Consider the following 18,559-nt stretch of genomic DNA (forward strand, 5'->3'; position numbering starts at 1 on the left):
GCTTCCCACTAGCCATACATTTTACTTTTGGTAGTGTATATATGTCAAGGCAACTCTCTCACTTTGTCCCAGCTTCCCCTTCCTACTCTGTGTCCTCAAGTCTGTTCTCTACGTCTGCATCTTTATTCCTGCCCTGCCACTAGGTTCATCAGAACCTTTTTTTTTAGATTCCATATATGTGCATTAGCAAACAGCATTTGTTTTTATCTTTCTGACTTACTTCACTCGGTATGACAGTCTCTAGGTCCATCCACCTCATTACAAATAACTCAATTTCGTTCCTTTTTATGGCTGAGTAATATTCCATTGTGTATATATACCACATCTTCTTTATCCATTCATCTGTCGATGGACATTTAGGTTGCTTCCATCTCCTGGCTATTGTAAAGAGTGCAGCAATGAACATTGTGGTACATGACTCTTTTTGAATTATGGTTTTCTCAGGGTATATGCCCAGTAGTGGGATTGCTGGGTCGTATGGTAGCTCAATTTTTAGCTTTTTAAGGAACTGCCATACTGTTCCCCATAGTGGCTGTATCAATTTACACTCCCACCAACAGTCCAGGAGGGTTCCCTTTTCTCCGCACCCTCTCCAGCATTTATTGTTTGTAGATTATTTGATGATGGCCATCCTGAACGGTGTGAGGTGATACCTCATTGTGTTTTGATTTGCATTTCTCTAATGATTAGTGACGTTGAGCAACTTTTCATGTGTTTGCTGCAATCTGTATGTCTACTTTGGAGAAATGTCTATTTAGGTCTTCTGCCCTTTTTTGGATTGGGTTGTTGGGTTTTTTTTTTTTTTTTGATATTGAGCTGCATGAACTACTTGTATATTTTGGAGATTAATCCTTTGTCAGTTGCTTCATTTGCAAATATTTTCTCCCTTTCTGAGGGTTGTCTTTTCATTCTGCTTATGGTTTCTTTTGCTGTGCGAAACTTTTAAGTTTCATTAGTTTTCGTTGTTTCATTTGTTTATTTTTGTTTTTATTTCCATTTCTCTAGGAGGTGGGTCAAAAAAGAACTTGCTGTGATTTATGTCATAGAGTGTTCTGCCTATGTTTTCCTCCAAGAGTTTGCTAGTGTCTCGCCTTACATTTAGGTCTTTAATCCATTTTGAGTTTATTTTTGTGTATGGTGTTAGGAAGTATTCTAATTTCATTCTTTTACATGGAGCTGTCCAGTTTTCCCAGCACAGCTTATTGAAGAGGCTGTCTTTTCTCCATTGTATATTCCTGCCTCCTTTGTCGAAGATAAGGTGACCATGTGCGCATGGGTTTATCTCTGGGCTTTCTATCCTGTTCCATTGATCTATATTTCTGTTTTTGTGCCAGTACCATACTGTCTTGATTACTGTAGCTTTGTAGTATAATCTGAAGTCAGGGAACCTGATTCCTCCAGCTCCATTTTTCGTTCTCAAGATTGCTTTGGCTATTCAGGGTCTTTTGTTTTTCCACAAAAACTGTGAAATTTTCTGTTCTAGTTCTGTGAAAAAATGCCATTGGTAATTTGATAGGGGTTGAACTGAATCTGTAGATTGCTTTGGGTAGTAGAGTCATTTTCACAAAGTTGATTCTTCCAATCCAAGAACATAGTATATCTTTCCATCTGTTTGTATCATCTTCGATTTCTTTCATCAGTGTCTTATAGTTTTCTGCATACAGGTCTTTTGTCTCCTTAGGTAGGTTTATTCCTACATATTTTATTCTTTTTGTTGCAGTGGTAATTGGGAGTGTTTCCTTAATTTCTCTTTCAGATTTTTCATCATTAGTGTATTGGAATGCAAGAGATTTCTGTGCATTAATTTTGTATCCTGCTACTCTACCAAATTCATTGATTAGCTCTAGTAGTTTTCTGGTGGCATCTTTAGGATTTTCTATGTATAGTATCATGTCATATGCAAACAGTGACAATTTTACTTCTTCTTTTCCGATTTGGATTCCTTTTATTTATTTTTCTTCTCTGATTGCTGTGGCTAAAACTTCCAAAACTATGTTGAATAATAGTGGTGAGAGTGGACACCCTTGTCTTGCTCTTGATCTTAGAGGAAATGCTTTCAGTTTTTCACCATTGGGAATGACGTTGGCTGTGGGTTTGTCATATATGGTTTTTAATATGTTGAGATAGGTTCCCTCTATGCCCACTTTCTGGAGAGTTTTTATCATAAATGGGTGTTGAATTTTGTCAAAAGCTTTTTCTTCATTTATTGAGATTATCATATGTTTTTTATCCTTCAATTTGTTAATATGGTGTATCACAGCGACTGATTTCATGAACATAGATCTTGAGAGATAACAAGATGATAGGACTTTCTTGCAGTGAGGAGACTGAATGTAGTGAAATAGAAGAGCACAATGCATCAGTTGGAAATTTATTTGGAAGAGTTGGGGGGGGGGTTGTCCATCCATGGGTAGAGGTCCCTCCTCTGCTCTTTCTTTCTCTCTTAGCTCCATTTACAGAGGTTGAACAAAAGAGATGCTTGCTTTCCCAGCCTCCCTTGCAGCTAGGGGCAGCCACGTGACCCAGTCTTGACCAATGGGATGCAAAGGGATGTCTCCTGGGAAGATGTCTACTCCTTCATAGAAAGACTAATCTCATTTCTTCTTCTTCTCTCCTCTTTCCCCTCCTCCTCCTCTTTCCCCTCCTCCTCCTCCTTCCCTCCCTTCCTCCCTCCCTCTTTCTCTCTCCAGACCTTTGCATGGAGCTCTATAAAGATTTCCTGCTTGAGCCACAGCAGCCATCTTATAAACATGGGGAAAAAGCCAAGATAGTGGCAGAATCCCCATCCCAGAGCCCTGACATCATGAAGTTTCTGAACCATCCCCAGAAACACCAACCTCTAGGCTTCTTGTGGATCTTCCCAATCACATGCCAAGAGGTGGGTTCTTGGTTGCTTGCAGGTGAATGCGCCCTAACTGCTCTGTGGCCTTGCCTGTAGCACCCATTCAGCCTCAGAAAAGTCTTGGCCTTTTGCCTGGGCACTTGGAAATACCAGGACAATTCCTGTAGTAGGTTGAAGAGTATCCCCCCAAAATAATCACATTTACCCCCAATCTCAGAATATGACCTTATTTGGAAATAGGGTCTTTGCAGATATAATTAAGGTAAGAATTGAGATGAGATTATTAGGGTGGGCCCTAAGTCCAATGACAGTGTCCTTAAAAGAAAAGGACATAGAGATATGTAGGGAAGAAGGCCATATGAAGACAGAGGCAGGAATTGAGGTGATGCAACCACAAGCCACGGATTGCCAGCAGCCATCAGAATCTGGAAGAGGCAAGAAAGGATTCCCCCCAGAGACTTCCACGGGAGCATGACCATGCCAACACCTTAATTCCATACTTCTGAACTTCAGAACTGTGAGAGAATAGATTTCTGTTGTTTTAAGCCACCCAGTTATGGTGATTTGTTGCAGCAGCCCCAGGAATCTACAACACTCAAGTCTATTCCATGGCCCTAACACTTGCTGGGACCCACTGGTGAAACTGCTGTGCTTCCCTGACCAGGCTGTGGGGATGACCACCTCACCCCAACACCATGGCCAGCACACCTCCTCCCTTCCTTCCTGGCTCAGAGACCTGTTCCTTCCTCTACACTGGGCCTGGAATAGCAAGATGCAACAACGAAGTGAACTGTCGTTTTACAAGTCTAGACAGTCTGCATCCTCGATGTAAGGTCCCCTTCAGAGGAGAAAAAAATACTTTCATTTAATTCACTTTGCAACTAGAAAATGTGTCTTTATCTAGATTAAACACAGATGAAATGCCCATCGATAGGAGACAGGATAAATAAGTTATGGTATGTTTATCAGTGAATATTAAATAATAGTTAAAAAGGAATAAGGTATACTGAGATATTTATAAATTCAGTGATACAACGTTTGGGATTTTCTTTAAAATAATATGGGAAGTGGGGAAACGGATGGAGGGGGCATCTAGATGAAACATGTTTGGTCAAGAGTTGATCATTGTTGAGTTGGGTAAAGGGGGATTCATCTTACTATTCTACTTTTGTTTATGTTTGAAAGTTTCTGTCACAAGTTTTTTTTAATGAGGCAGTCTTTCTGCACTGTCTTGGAAAGATGTTCATGATATATTCTACATTAAAAGAAGCAGCAAATTAAAGAATAATATATACAGTATAATCCCACTTATTTGTATGTGTGCTTTATATTACTAAGCATGGAGAATCATCTATACTTATTATTATGCATAATAATTACAAGATCTATAATGATTTAATTATGAAATCTATAAATTCTGTAATAATCTATACAACAAATCCAGTAACGGTGATAAAATTTGGCCTACTCTTATTCTCTCTCTAATCACCATTTTTCCACAATAGCACTTCTCGCCAATGTGATTATACATTCACAGGCCCGCAAATATTAATACTCCATAGATATTTGCCCAGTGATTGTATGACTTCACTGCCTCATACCTCTGCTTCCCGAGAACTTGCTGAATTCACCAAATGAGCAAGTGAGAGACTGGACCCCAGGAGACTCTGGAAGTTTATTACCATTCCAAAGAGGTTTATTATTTACTTCTTTTAAAATAGAAATTCTGCTCTTGGCAGAATAGCCTGTGGGCTCAAGTGCAATATTATAACATGAAGGCAGACCTTGGGAACCACCCAGGCAGCCACAAACAAGATCACAGACTTGAAATCGATCAACACAAAAACCCTGCAAGCCTTCCAACCAGGAAAAGTCGGTTTTGACAGAAGGATTTCGCTGGGACCCAAAGGTCTGCTCACAGGGGTTGGGGGTTGGCAGCAGTGGTTAGGCCAAGGGCAGTGGGGAGCGGGGGGCTCCACCAGAAAGAGTCTATCTTGCCTGGGGTTCGCTCTGCCAAGTTCAGTCCACATAGTTATCAAAAGGCTTGGACACAAGTAAGCCAGGCCCAAGGTAGGCACACTGGCTCAACACGGGGCGTGGTGCCTGATGTCAGGATTCTTGCCTTCTCTACCCACACTGTAAATTTAAAGAGGTGCACCATGAATGCCCTCTCGGCTCGGAGGGGGGCGGGTGCGGCAAGAGAAGATCAGAACTCGCCCAACCCAACACACGCCACATACCACCCACCACTTACCTAAAAACACCGTACAAAGTACAGGCTGAGAGTTTGGGCACTGGTGCCAACAGACCTGGGTTCCAGTCCTGGCTTGGCCAAGTGGCTTCAATTCACTAAGCCCCCATTTCTTCATCTATAAAGTGGGGCATGATGGTTCCTACTGGGCAAGGTTGATGTGAAGATTAAATGAGATGATATGCTTAAGGCAGTTTAAGCAGTCGATGTCCCAGAAGCAGACCCCTTGAGATAAGGGTTTGGGTACAAGTAGTTGATCTGGGAGGTGATCCTAAGAAGCACGACTAGGGAGTAGGGATGTGAGACAGTGAGGCAGCCAATACAGGAGGTGTGATGAGCAGGTCCCTACTATGGGCAACTGGGGCTCAGTCACACTGGGAAACTCAGGGAAACGACCTGGAGCGAGTCTCAGAACCTTGTCTCCTGAAGTGGAAGGAAGATGGGTTCTGGAAGGAAGCTGCCTGTGGTTGGCTGAGGATGTTTCCGGTGTGGTAACTTCCTGGTACATCTGGTCTACCCCCCGTACAGCTAAGCAAGCAGGTGGTCATGGGTGCAAGAAGAAGCTCTGTGTACAAAGGAGTGTCTGCAACAGCCACATGCTATAGTGGACAAGAGAGCAGACTTCGAAGCCAGGCTGCCGGGGGTGGAATCCTGACTCCACCACCTACAAGCTGTGGGGTCTTGAGGGAGTACCCAGCTGATAACCAGGGCTGTCGACAGAACATGAGGACATGAATGTGAGCAGCAAAGGTCACTCCACTGGGCCACAGTGTTCATTTATAACGTCAACCCAGTGATCCGGGAGAAACACAAGTGCTTTGTAATATACAACACAAGTATAATCAAGACAACCACCCAAAGGTAGGTGGGATGGCCCAGCAGACATGCAGAAAGAACCCTGTGAGTCTCACCTATAGCAGTGATTCTCCAGATTCTGTACATCAGAGTCACCAGGGAGTGTTGGAAAATGCAGATTCCTGGGTTCCAGCACCAGAGATTCTAATATAGCAGGTCCCTCGTGGTGCCCAGGAATCTGCACCTTAGCACACTCTCCAGGTGATTTGATGCAGGTGGACAAAGGACCCTGTTTTGAGAAACACAATGCTAATAGAACCCAAGGCATTAGTTTTCATATCTCCTGGCAACACCAGGTGGGTAAGAGACGCCTCCAGGGAGAGGTCACTAGTCGGCTTTTAAAACAAATGTGTACATATGACCTCACATGATACACATACCTGCACACATCAACAACACCAACAAACAGGTCTTGGAACACCAGCTGTGTTGACTCAACAAAATTAATGACGCTGCTCCCAACATACTCCAGAAATTATCAAAGAATAATTCATAAGTTCCACCACCACCACAACTACCACCAACTCTCCCCCCGATAAAAAAAAAACCCTCTTGAGAACGAGCCAAGGTTAATGAGGCTGGTGATTATCTGCTGAGTAAGTGCTGGTCACGCAAGTTAAACTGCCCCAAGGTGGATTCAGTCTGTGGGTCCAATTTTTCCAGGAATGCAAAGAAAAATGTTTGCACGAGAAGAGAGGCCAGACGCCACAGGCCTGGGTGAGAAAGAGAGACAGCAGTGTTCCACCAGGATGAACTCAAAATTTGGTCCAGCGAGGGCAGCTGGTTCCCCAGATGCCTTTGCTTCCTCTCTATCAGACTCACTCTTTTCCCGCTCCATCTCCTGAGCCAAAGGCAGCAAGAACCTCTCCCAAACCTTTCTGTCACCTTGAGTGACTCTCCCTACCCCCTGCATCTGAAAGTGAAGGTAGTTCCCACCTTTTCTGCTTATCCCCCCATCTGTCTCCAGACAGTAGGCAGACAGGCTACATTCAATGCATGCCAGAGCTGAGGAATTTCTCCTCTGATGTGCACAGTGCCTTGAAAACTTTGTTGCTCAAAGCGAGGTCCTCTGGCCAGCAGCATCGTCATCAGCACCTACTCAGGATCTCGTCAGAAATGCAGAACCTCAGCCCCCTCCCCCATCCTCGCAGACCCACTGTATTGGAATCTGCATTTTAGTAAGATCCTTATGCGATTTGTATGTACACATTAAAGTCTGAGGTCCCACTGTCCTCAGAATAGGGCCTGAAATTCTCTTCATATGGAGGGACGCTGCCTCAGAAAGTTTGGGGGTGGGGGGATAATAGACCTCTGCTGTCTCTGTGAGGCTCATTTCAGGTCTCCCTGGAGATACCACCCAGATCTTCTCCAGTATATGTTTTTTTCCATATTAATGGGAAATTGGTCAATTTTATACTGTCCCGAAACAAATAGAATTGTGTTTTGCAACTTACATAGATAATTTCACTTATTAAACTTCTCTCATGAGGTCTCAGATGGTTAGACCACAGTCCAAATCAGAGCTGCACACCTGTTTGGTTTTGCCTGCACAGTTTTTACATTTTTGTTAATTAGCTGCCAATATTTTTAAATGAGGATTTCCACGTATTTTTAAAAATCTGATTTCTAACTTCTACTAAAAAATCATACCATACGGCACAGTCAACCGAAGCAGAGGGGTGGCTGTACCTCCTGGTGGGGCCTCTGTTTGCCCCCAGCCCCATCCAGCCCTGTGGGCAATGGTGTCGGCAACTCCCGATATCACATTTCTGGTGTTTACACGGCTTTCCTCCTCGTAGAAACTGGAGGAACAGGTATGTTCCCCACACACGTTCCACCCCTCTGTTGGTTTCCCGTGGCTGCTATAGAAAACAAGTTGGCTTAAGACAACAGAAATTAATTCTATCACAGTTCTGGATGCAGAAGTCCAAAATCAAGGTGCCAACAGGGCTGTGCTCCCTCTGAAGACTCTAGGAAAGACTCCTTCCTCCCTCTTCCAGCTGCTGGTGGCTCCTGGCGAGCCTTGACATCCTTGGCTTGTAGCTGCATCACTCCAGTCTCCGCCTTTATCGCACATTCCCTTCTCCCTGTATCTTTGTGTCTCTAGATCTACATCTCCCTCTTCTTTGTCTTGTGAAGACTCTAGTCATTGGATTAGAACTCCCTGCTCCCAATCCAGTATGATCTCACCTTAACTTGATTGCATCTGCAAAGACCCCATTTCCAAATAAGGCCACATTCAGGGGTGCCGGGTGTTAGGACTCGGACATGTCTTTTCAGGGGACACAATTTAACCCACTGTGTACACCACTAACCACACTTCCCTCTGCCTCATTTCTTACCCTTCTCCCTGCCCATCCCAGATGCCCACCAAAACCTTGGGAAGCTGTCCCCTGACCCTTTGCAGGGATGCTTTTCAGCATTCCTCCTCCAGGCCCCCATCTCAGTCTCAGCCCAGCCATCACTTCCCCTGGGAAGCCTTCTCACCCCAAGTCCCCCATTAAGGGGTCCTTGTCTTTTCCCAAGCTATATGCCATGCCGTGAAGTTGCCTTTTAGAGTATCTCTCCTACCACTGTCCATAAACTCCCAGAGGGAGTTTGTCCACTATTTTAACTCTAGTATGTAGCACTATGTGTATATGTGGATATGTATGTAGGAACTCAGATATTTGTTAAATGAATGAACAACAGAATGAATGGAAGGCAGAGAGCAGGGAAGAAGAGGGGGAGACAATAACATGTATCACAGCAAAGGTTTACAAGGATTGTATGCTGTGGCAAGGGACACTTTAAACAAAATGTCAGGAACTGCTCGGCACTTTTTATTTCTTAATCAATACTGCCCCATCTCAGTACTTGCTCCTGTCTCATTAACATTTATCAACAAGCTCGATGATACGTGGGCTTTTGCAATTGTTTCCCCACTCTGAATATTAGTTCATCACACAGGCAGCCCATTTAGCATCGGGTGAGAACAAAGGCTTCTTCTAATCTGTATCCCATGGGTGACACCGGATTTATCAATGTCATTCCCAACCCAGGCCGGCTGGGGCCCTCCCTCCTCCTTTGGAGCTGCATCAATTCTAAGAATACTTCATAATCCAAACTGACCTTCCACCTTACTCTATCATGCCACCCTTTTTGTTGAGAGAGGAGGGTCCTTCCCCATCCTGCCTGGCAGTGATGTACAAGCAAGTAATTTTCGTCCCTTCCGTGGGGCAGCTATTGACAAGTACTGAGTGTGTTTCAAAGCCCAGAAGGAGCTGCATTTGCAGAGTGAGGGAAGGGGGCTCTGGGGCTGATCAAGATGTCACCAGGTATTTCCTTCCCTGCAGTTCCATTAGGAGAGCTGTGGGCATCTGTCACAGGCCAGCCCAAAGCGGTCTCGAAGTGACCCTCTCAGCTTGCTCCCTGGCAATGACCTCGTTACACTCAAGCTTTGGCTGAGAAGAACCTAGAGACCTCAGGGTTAGTGGCTTTTTATGTCTAGCCGACCTTGACTACTATATCACTTGTTATCAAGTGTACCCTACGGCCCCGTGAGCACGAAGAGACTGTTTTTCTGCACAGGTGGTTGGTAATTTGGTTCTCAGAAACTCACACCGCTTCTCTGGGCCTCCTTCCGCGGAACTGAGACAGCATTTGTGTTGTTTCAAAGAGCCTCTGACATCTGGTAGATTCCAAAAAAAATCACCACTTAAAATTCGTCTTCTCTCTGGATTTTATTTCATCCGAGACTTGTTTTCCTTTGCTGGCAGTCTGCGGAACCATTGGGAAGAAGCATCAAGGGTGTTGCTCTGTTCCTGTGGTCCCACCTGTTGCTCACCTGCATCTCTGATCATGGCACCTCATGATTCCAGCTCATGGCTCGTGGGTCTTAGGTTGGGAGGGGGAGGGCTAGGGGACTGCAGACACTGCCTCGGGAAGAAGAGAGAAAAGGAATCTAAACAACCGTGTCTTACCTTGGTTGTGGCTGGTTAGGAAAGCACGGCCCCAACAAAGCACAAATTGGACAAAGTTTTTCACACTTACCTCTCAGCCTCCTCCATCCTAGGCCAACACCAGGCTCTCTCAGCCTCTGGGACGTGCTCATCTGTGAAAACCCCTCCTCCCCCACCAACATCTGCTCATCTGGAAGGAAGGAAGTTTCAGTAGGCAGAATCCTAAGATGGCCCCCAAGATTCCCACCCTCTGTTGTCCACGTCCTGCATAATCTCTCCTTGAGTGTGGTCAGAATCTGTGATTAGGTTACGTGGCAAAGGGGAAGGGATTTTCTGATGTAATTAAAGTCCCTAATCAGTCTACCAGGAGTTAAAGGACAGATCACCTGGGGTGGGCCTGACCTAATCAGGGGAGTCCTTTAAAGAAAGTGAAGTTTCAGAGAGATTCACCCCTTGGCCTCCAAGGAGAAACAGAGGGTGATGCTGTGAGCTGCCTGTGGAGAGGGGCAGCCTCTAGGAGTTGAGAGCCTCAGCCCCACAACCACAGAAACTGAATTTGGCCAACAAACTGAATAAGTTTGGAGGAATACCCCAAGCCTCATATGAGACCCCAGCCCTGACTGACACCTTGATTACAGCCTGTGAGACCCAGCTAAGCTCTACCCAGACTCTTGACCCATGGAAACAGTGAGATAATAAACGGGTGCTATTTTAAGCAGCTAAGTTTGTGGTAATTTGTTACCCAGTAATAGAAATTTAATATGGAAGTAAACTAACACTTTTGATCATCGATGGAAGTTATTTCCATTCCCTCTGACTTAATCATCTTTATTTCCACTCTGAAAAATGGACGCTCTTAACTCCATTTGTTATAGATGAGGCTGAAGCCCAGGAAAGCAATGGAATTTAGCAAAGGCTGCCTCACTATCTGGCACTTGAGATAGAACTCAGCCCCAAGTCTGTACAAATAAAATCCACAATCTTTAAAACACCAACTAAGTTTTGCCCCTCTCCCTAATCCTTACTCTTCAGAAACCTGTTCCTTTGATAAATCCCAACCAAACGTTCAAAGTTGCTGAACTCCTAATTTTGACAAAATTTAGTAACTAACCCCCCAAACCAATAATAATAATAAATAGTACTTTGAGCCCATATGTTTCAATCACTGGGATATCCCCATAGGGATAGATGATAATATTATTGTTGTTGTTGTTATCTCCATTTTACTGATGAAGCATAAAAAGGTAAAGATCACACAACCAACAAGCAGTAGAAATTGCACTTGAACCCAAGCAAACTAACATCAGAGCCCTGCTTTTAACCATTACACCATACTGTCCTCCAAGAACAGTCTTAAGTCTGACATTCTGAAACAAAACAGTGCCCAATAAGAGCTTGGAAATGAACATATCTTCTGAAGGCTAACGGATTAGAATTCACTTCAGAACTTGGGAGGAATCACAAATAAGTAACTGTATTTAAGTGAGTTCTTCTGTGTAACTGATGGGAGCAGCCAATGAGGCTGTTCACAAATATTTTGGCTCTCCTTCCAGGCACATGGAAGTTAGGCATGACCATGTGATCTATTTTGTCCAATGAAACATGAGCAGAGGTAACTCATGTCATTTCCAGGTAGAACACTTAAGAGACTGTAGGATTCCCCTGTGCTGGTTATCAAGGAGACACATGCAGATGGAACTTTCAAAAGCCTGGACTCCTGAGTGACTAACAATGGACACACTACCCCCAAAATGCCCAGATATACACTAGACACATAACATGACCAAGAATAAACCTTGCTGTATTGAGCCACTATGATTTGGGGATTGTTGTTACAACAGCATAACCCAAACCATCCTGACTAATACACTGTCCTAACTAGGGCTTCTTACCCAAAGCAAAGGCATTTTTAAAGTTAATGACATTGTAAATAATAGAGCAAATACCAACACAATCTGCCACTTTGTTAGGCTAACGAGCCCAAACAAAGCCAACAGACATAAGTTAAAAGAAACAAATCAGGGCTTCCCTGGTGGCGCAGTGGTTGGGAGTCCGCCTGCCGATGCAGGGGACACGGGTTCGTGCCCCGGTCCGGGAAGATCCCACATGCCGCGGAGCGGCTGGGCCTGTGAGCCATGGCCGCTGAGCCTGCGCGTCCGGAGCCTGTGCTCCACGACAGCAGAGGCCACAGCAGTGAGAGGCCCGTGTACCACAAAAAAAAAAAAAAGAAAGAAACAAATCATTATATTGAAAGCAGAACTGTCAAAAGAGGCACAACTGACTAATTTAGCGATTGGTGATGAACATTAGGCAAGACACAGATGTTGTCGTCATCATCATTTACTGTATGCTTAATTGCACATAATTTCTGACTAAGGAAAACACAAGGTGTTTAATCTCATCATCTATAGTTCAGAGAAGTAACTCTCCATTTTTTTACCCCTTCACTCTGGACTTATTTATCCAGAAATATGTCAGGCACTGGGCTGGGTGCTGGTGACACAACAATGAACAAGGTAGGTGTGCCTTGGCCCTTGAGGAGCTTATTGCTATTGGGGGAGAAAAAGAAAAAATAATAAAGTCTATGATGAGAGTAGCAAGAGGCTGAAGTGGAGAATAACAAAGAGTCCTCTTCATAAAAGGGGTCAGGAAAGACCTCTCTATGGAGTGGACATTTAAGCTAACACTTAAATGATGAGCAGAGGCTAGTTTGGGGAGGAGCAGAGGAAAATCATTCCAGGCTAGAATAACAGGTTCTGGGGTAGGAAAAAGATTGCTGAGTCCAAAGACCCAAAAGGAGGCCAGGGTGACTGAAGCAGAGTAGGCAAAGAAGAGGAAGCAGGAAGGAGGTGGAGAGGTGGGCAGGAGCCTGAAGGAGACCCAAGGTCTGGCTTTTTTTTTCTCTATGCAGTGGGAAGCCAAAGCAGGGACCTTAAGATCCCTTTAGCTTCCAGGCGGGAAATGGGTTGCTAAGGGTTGAGAGCAGAAGCAGGAAAACCAGTTAGGAGACCACTGCCGTAGCCCGGCTGAGATATGATGTCCTGTCCTGGCAGCAAAGATAGAGAAAACAGACAAGTTGAGATAAAGTTCAGAATCACAGGACTTGCTGATGGAAGAGGGGAAAAGAGGACAATGCCTGGTTTACTGCCTTGAACAGCTGGGTAGCCAGTGCGCTATTTAAGGAATGGGGAAGGCATGGCTGGGGCACAGAGAGGGAGGAGGACGAAAAGAAAGAGTTTGCCTTTGCTGGCTTTGGACGTGTTAAGCATGAGATGTTGACTTTGCTGACAAGTGGAAAAAAGAAAGAAAAACACTGGATGTGTAAGCTGGTATTCAAAGGAGACAGAGATGGACCTTTGAGGGTCATCAGCCAAGGAGCAGCAGCTAAAGCTATGGAAATGGAAGGGCCAACCTAGGAGCAAGTCCAGAGAGAGCAGAGGACAGTGTCTGGACTAGGCTGTGAGAACAGCCAACGTTTAAGAGGTGATTGTGTTGGACAAGTAAAGACCTGACTGAATGCCATCCCACTCCCTCCCAACCCTGCATCATCCCAAGAGGGGGCTCAGCCTCTGGGGACTTCCAATGAGCTCCCACGTGTCTCTCCTTCTTCTGAGACCTTTTCCAAAATCCTCCTTCCATACTTACTGAAACAGGATTCTCAACATATGTGCCTTTTCCTCCCCCACTCAGTCTAAACAAAAACTTTTGATTATGAGAGGAATAAAGAAGCCTTCAGTGTCTGTCCTGCACTGCTAATTAAATCAGATTTCTTGTTATTCACACCTGGCAGTCTAATTTCTTCTTTCTCCTCTCCCAGCACAGTCGTAGCCTTAATTATTGACCTTTTCACTCTTCTAACACCACTGTTTCCCCTCATCTTTGTTCTCAGGAAGTTCTGCTCACACGATTATCTGCTGGTTCCTCACCTGGGGATAGAAATTATTTTCTGTGGACAAGACCTCCCCTTCTAATCTCAATCAGAAAGCCAGAGATCTCTGTACATCAAATATTAAATTCACGCTCGACAGATCATGCTTCTGGTTTCTTTCCTGCCAGCCTGTGGATGAATAGGTTTACATCCTTCACAGAGATGTCCCACCAAATTTTCACGAAGTTGGAGTTTCCAAGTGTGATAGTGATAGTCACTCCTGCTCTCTTTCTCCTGCTCAAAATGCAGCAGGAGAAAGTGTTACATCATCACATTTGCAGAGTATGCATCTTGTTCTCAGGGCCACATTTAAGGGAGATAGACAAACTAACAGGCATTCAGAAAATGATTGCCACAATGGAGAAGAAAATCAAAGCCACACAAATAAGCAATGGTCAAAAGAGATAGAGATATTCAGTCTAGAGAGAATATGCCAGTGCAAGGGGTCAGGAAAAACGAGACCTGCAGTGTGTTTTTGCAAATAAAGTTTTATTGGAACTCAGCCAAGTCCATTTGTTTACATATTGTCTATGGCTGCTTATCATGCTACAGTGGCAGAGCTGAGTAGTTGTGACAGATACAGTCAGGGACACAAGGTCTATCTGGCTCATCAGAGAAAAGGTCTGCCAACCCCCGCTCTGGAAAGAAAAGGGAATGAGGGAGGGAGGAAGGGAGGGAAAGAGGGGAAGAGAGGAAATATGGCTGTATTCCAAATATCTATTGTAAGAAAGAGGAATTCGATTTGTTTAGCATGGCCCAAGATATCAAACAAGGAGAACAGATTTGAAGTTACAAGACAAGAGTTCAGCTGAAGATAGGATGAGCTCTCCAGCAGGCATGGAATCCGCACCAGAAGGGCTGCCTGGAGCAGTGAAGATGATGTCGTTGGATGTCCATATGTGTCAAGTGGACTAAGGTCCCCCAGAGACATGCAGGTTTGCTAAAGATTTTGCCAAAGGAAGCATGCAAGTTGAAGAGGTTTTGAAAGGCACGGTGTGGTTGGAGAAAGGGCTGTGGCTAAAGAGAGCAGAGAGGAGAGATTATGGGGAGGAAGGACAGAATGACGTGGCCATATAGTGAGGAACTTTACAAAAGATGGAGGTTTAACCATGTGATGTGTGACATTACCTCTTCTATGTTCTCCTGAAATCTTCAGTTAAAGCAATATTCTGTCAATGTTTCTGGGGTTGTATTTGTGGAGATTTCTAGGAGGGGATGTGACGTGGCATTTGCCTTAAGGAAACAGCATATTAGCCCAAAGAGACCTGCGTCCATTCCAGCTGAATCCAACCCTTATAGGTATGTCAGAGATGCCGGGAGGCCATTCTAATCCTGCCAACCCTGAGGCCATAGCAGTCTTGGAAAACATTATCTGGCTTATTAACACGAGCACTTAGCTGAACACTCAACATGAACCTTGCCAAAGTGAAGCCACAGGAATACATTTTTTAAATTTTTCATTCATTTCAGATCCTTCTTAAGAATTGCTAAGGCTCAACCACATGTGGAAGATTCCAGGAGGCAAAATAATTTCTGAGCTTTGGGATTTCCCTGAGGATGGTCCAAATCTGTGAAAATTTCATAGGAATTCTCCAAACCCATACAATGTACAACACTAAGAGTGAGCTGTAAAACTATGGACTTCGGGTGACTATGATGTGCCAGTGTTAGGTCCATCAATTGTAACAAATGTCCCACTCTGGTGAGGATGTTGATAATGGGGGAGGCTGTGCATGTGCAGGGCAGAGGATATATGGGAAATCTCTGTACCTTCTTTTGATTTTGCTGTGAACCTAAAACTGCTCTAAAAATATTGTCTTTAAAGAAAATTTTCATAAAAGTTTCAAACAAGAAGGACATTGAGGACATAAGTTGGCTCTGGGTTGGATCCTAGGAACTCATGGATCTTCAGCAGATGGGAATTGTGTACCCCACATGCTCACACCCTCGTGGGCTATTTCTATTACACTCAAAACTTAGTAGCGGGCTTCCCTGGTGGCGCATTGGTTGAGAGTCCACCTGCCGATGCAGGGGACACGGGTTCGTGCCCCAGTCTGGGAGGATCCCACATGCCGGCGGAGCAGCTGGGCCCGTGAGCCGTGGCCACTGAGCCGGCGCGTCCAGAGCCTGTGCTCCGCAACGGGAGAGGCCACAACAGCGAGAGGCCCGCATACCGCAAAAAAAAAAAACTTAGTAGCTTTGAACCACAATAATTTGTTATTTCTCATGATTCTGTGCGATGGCTGGGCATTTCCTCTGCTGGTCTCACGTGGGCTCACTTGTGTGTCTACATGCAGCTGGAGCCTCAGCTGGGCTGGAAGGTCAACATGGCCTCACACACATGCTTGGCAGATGGTGCTGCTGGTGGCTGGGAGCTTGGTTTTTCTTCATGTGCCCTCTCATCCTCCAGAGCCCTTCTCCACATGGCCCCTTCAGCAGAAGATCCAGGGCTTACTTGGTGCTGGCTTCCAAGAGAGCAAAAATAAGAAGCTACAAGGGCTCTAAAGGCCTAGGACCAAACATCAGACACCCTCACTTCAGCCGCATTCTATTGGTCCAAGCAAGTCATAGGCCAGCCCAGGTTCAAGAGGAGGGAAATAAACTCCACCTCTTAATGAAGAGTTTGCAATCACACTGCAAAAGGGCATTTGTGGGATGCTGCTCTCATCTTTGGAAAATACCTAACAAACATACACATAAACACACACACAATCCTTTATATGCAACCATCCCTTCAGGTGCATCCACTGCCAGCCAGAACCTAAACTTGACAGTACTCAATGGAAGAAAGAAATTAGTGTCCTACATGCCAGTTCTCCTCTTGCTTGATATCAGCCCCATCATAAGCAGACCCTATCAGAGTTTACATCCCTTGAGAAGCATTGTAATTGATCTTTGGATCAATCAATAAGTATTTGAATCCACAGCAACAGCCTGCCCATAGGAAATGTTCAGCTCATGCTAGGATTTTACCTTTCTGCTAAATCATGCTGAAAGAACCACAGTGAAACTTTATATTCAAAAAAATGTTCAAAGCCCCAATCAGTAACAGGTTTAACAGGATGCATCTCCTAATCCTTTCCTTTCATCACAGACATCTCTTTTTTTTTTTTTAGCCTACAGGCCCCTCCCTTCTGTTGAGACTTGCACCTTTTCCTACCCCAGTCACATGGCTCTGGTGGGGGCTGCCATGTTCTTACACGACTCCGCCCCCCTGTCCACAGTTGATTGGTTCAGGGATGGGCATCTAACCCAAACAGGCCAATCAGAGTTCTTCCCTCAGGTTTGTTTTTCCTAGCTGGAACTGGGAAAATATAGACATGCTCTGTGATGACAGGAACTCTGGAGTGAGACAAAGAGGAGCATTTGTGGCCACACTCCTCACCTTATGGAGAAAGCCAGTCCCCACTGAGAGAAAATTGAGGTGATATGCAGACAAAGGCAGACACAGAGATGGAGAGAGAGATCTGGTAATGTGTGAGTCCCTGGTTCCTACAGCCCAGCTGCATCCCTGTCTTTCTGCAGAATGACTTCAGTGACATGGGAAATCATGCCTCAAAAGGCCTCTTGCAGATGCCATGCCCATAGCCCATTGGTACTCACCATTCTAGTACTGCATTCACCCCAGACTAAAACTCGCCATGTTGGCCTTCTTCCCTTCCTTGAATCACTTCCCCACTCCCTTATGGGTGCTCCCTGGAGTAACCTCTCAAATAAACCACTTGCACTCCCATCCTTGTTTCAGGGTCTGCTTTTTTAATATATATAAATTTATTTGTTTTATTTATTTATTTTTGGCTGTGTTGGATCATCATTGCTGCACGCGGGCTTTCTCTAGCTGTGGTGAGCAGGGACTACTCTTCGTTGCAGTGTGCGGGCTTCTCATTGCAGTGGCTTCTCTTGTTGCAGAGCACGGGCTCTAGGCATGCAGGCTTCAGTAGTTGTGGCTCGCGGGCTCTAGAGTACAGGCTCAGTAGTTGTGGCGCAAGGGCTTAGTTGCTCCATGGCATGTGGGATCTTCCCAGACCAGGCATCGAACCTGTGTTCCCTGCATTGGCAGGTGGATTCTTAACCACTGTGCCACCAGGGAAGTCCCTCAGGTCTTTGAGGGCAAACCAGACTAAAGCATAGTCCCTTTTCTTACCTACACTAGTAAGACGTGGGTTTCTGTCACTTGCAACCAAGAGTTCTGACTATTACCTTCTGTTGGGATGATTCCTATAATGTGTTTGGAAATTTCTCCATCTCCACTCTAGTAACTATGTCATAAACATGTAGAGTTCTTAACAAATTTTAATGGGATTCTTGATCAACCGTAAGTTTCACAAAATGCCTGCACTTCTGTAACAATTCCCAGTAACTGATATAACTGCCATGCAAAAGAAAGTAAGAGTCAGAGACGGCTCTACTGGGCTGGCAAAGAAGAATCTAGTCCAGAATGGCATGGGTGGGAGATGCTTCTGGAACTGTGGTACCCTCAAGCCTGCATGACCCACTGCTGAGTACTAGGACAGCTTGAAAACATAATGGCCAGGAAGAGACTTACTCTCTCCTCCATATTTCATCTTCCACCCCATCCAAAGTGCTCAATAAATATTTGCTAAAACAGATGATGGATTTATACCTTCCAAACCAGAGCTCACCAAAGAGAAACCAAGATACACTGCAATGCTGTGACCATAAGCATTATAGTGACTACAATTAGAATTCTCTCTAGCCAGCCACCTCCACTAAGCTCTGTT

The sequence above is a fragment of the Grampus griseus genome (genome assembly GCF_964374135.1).
Source record: "Grampus griseus genome assembly, chromosome: 14".
NCBI classification, from domain to species: domain Eukaryota; kingdom Metazoa; phylum Chordata; class Mammalia; order Artiodactyla; family Delphinidae; genus Grampus; species Grampus griseus.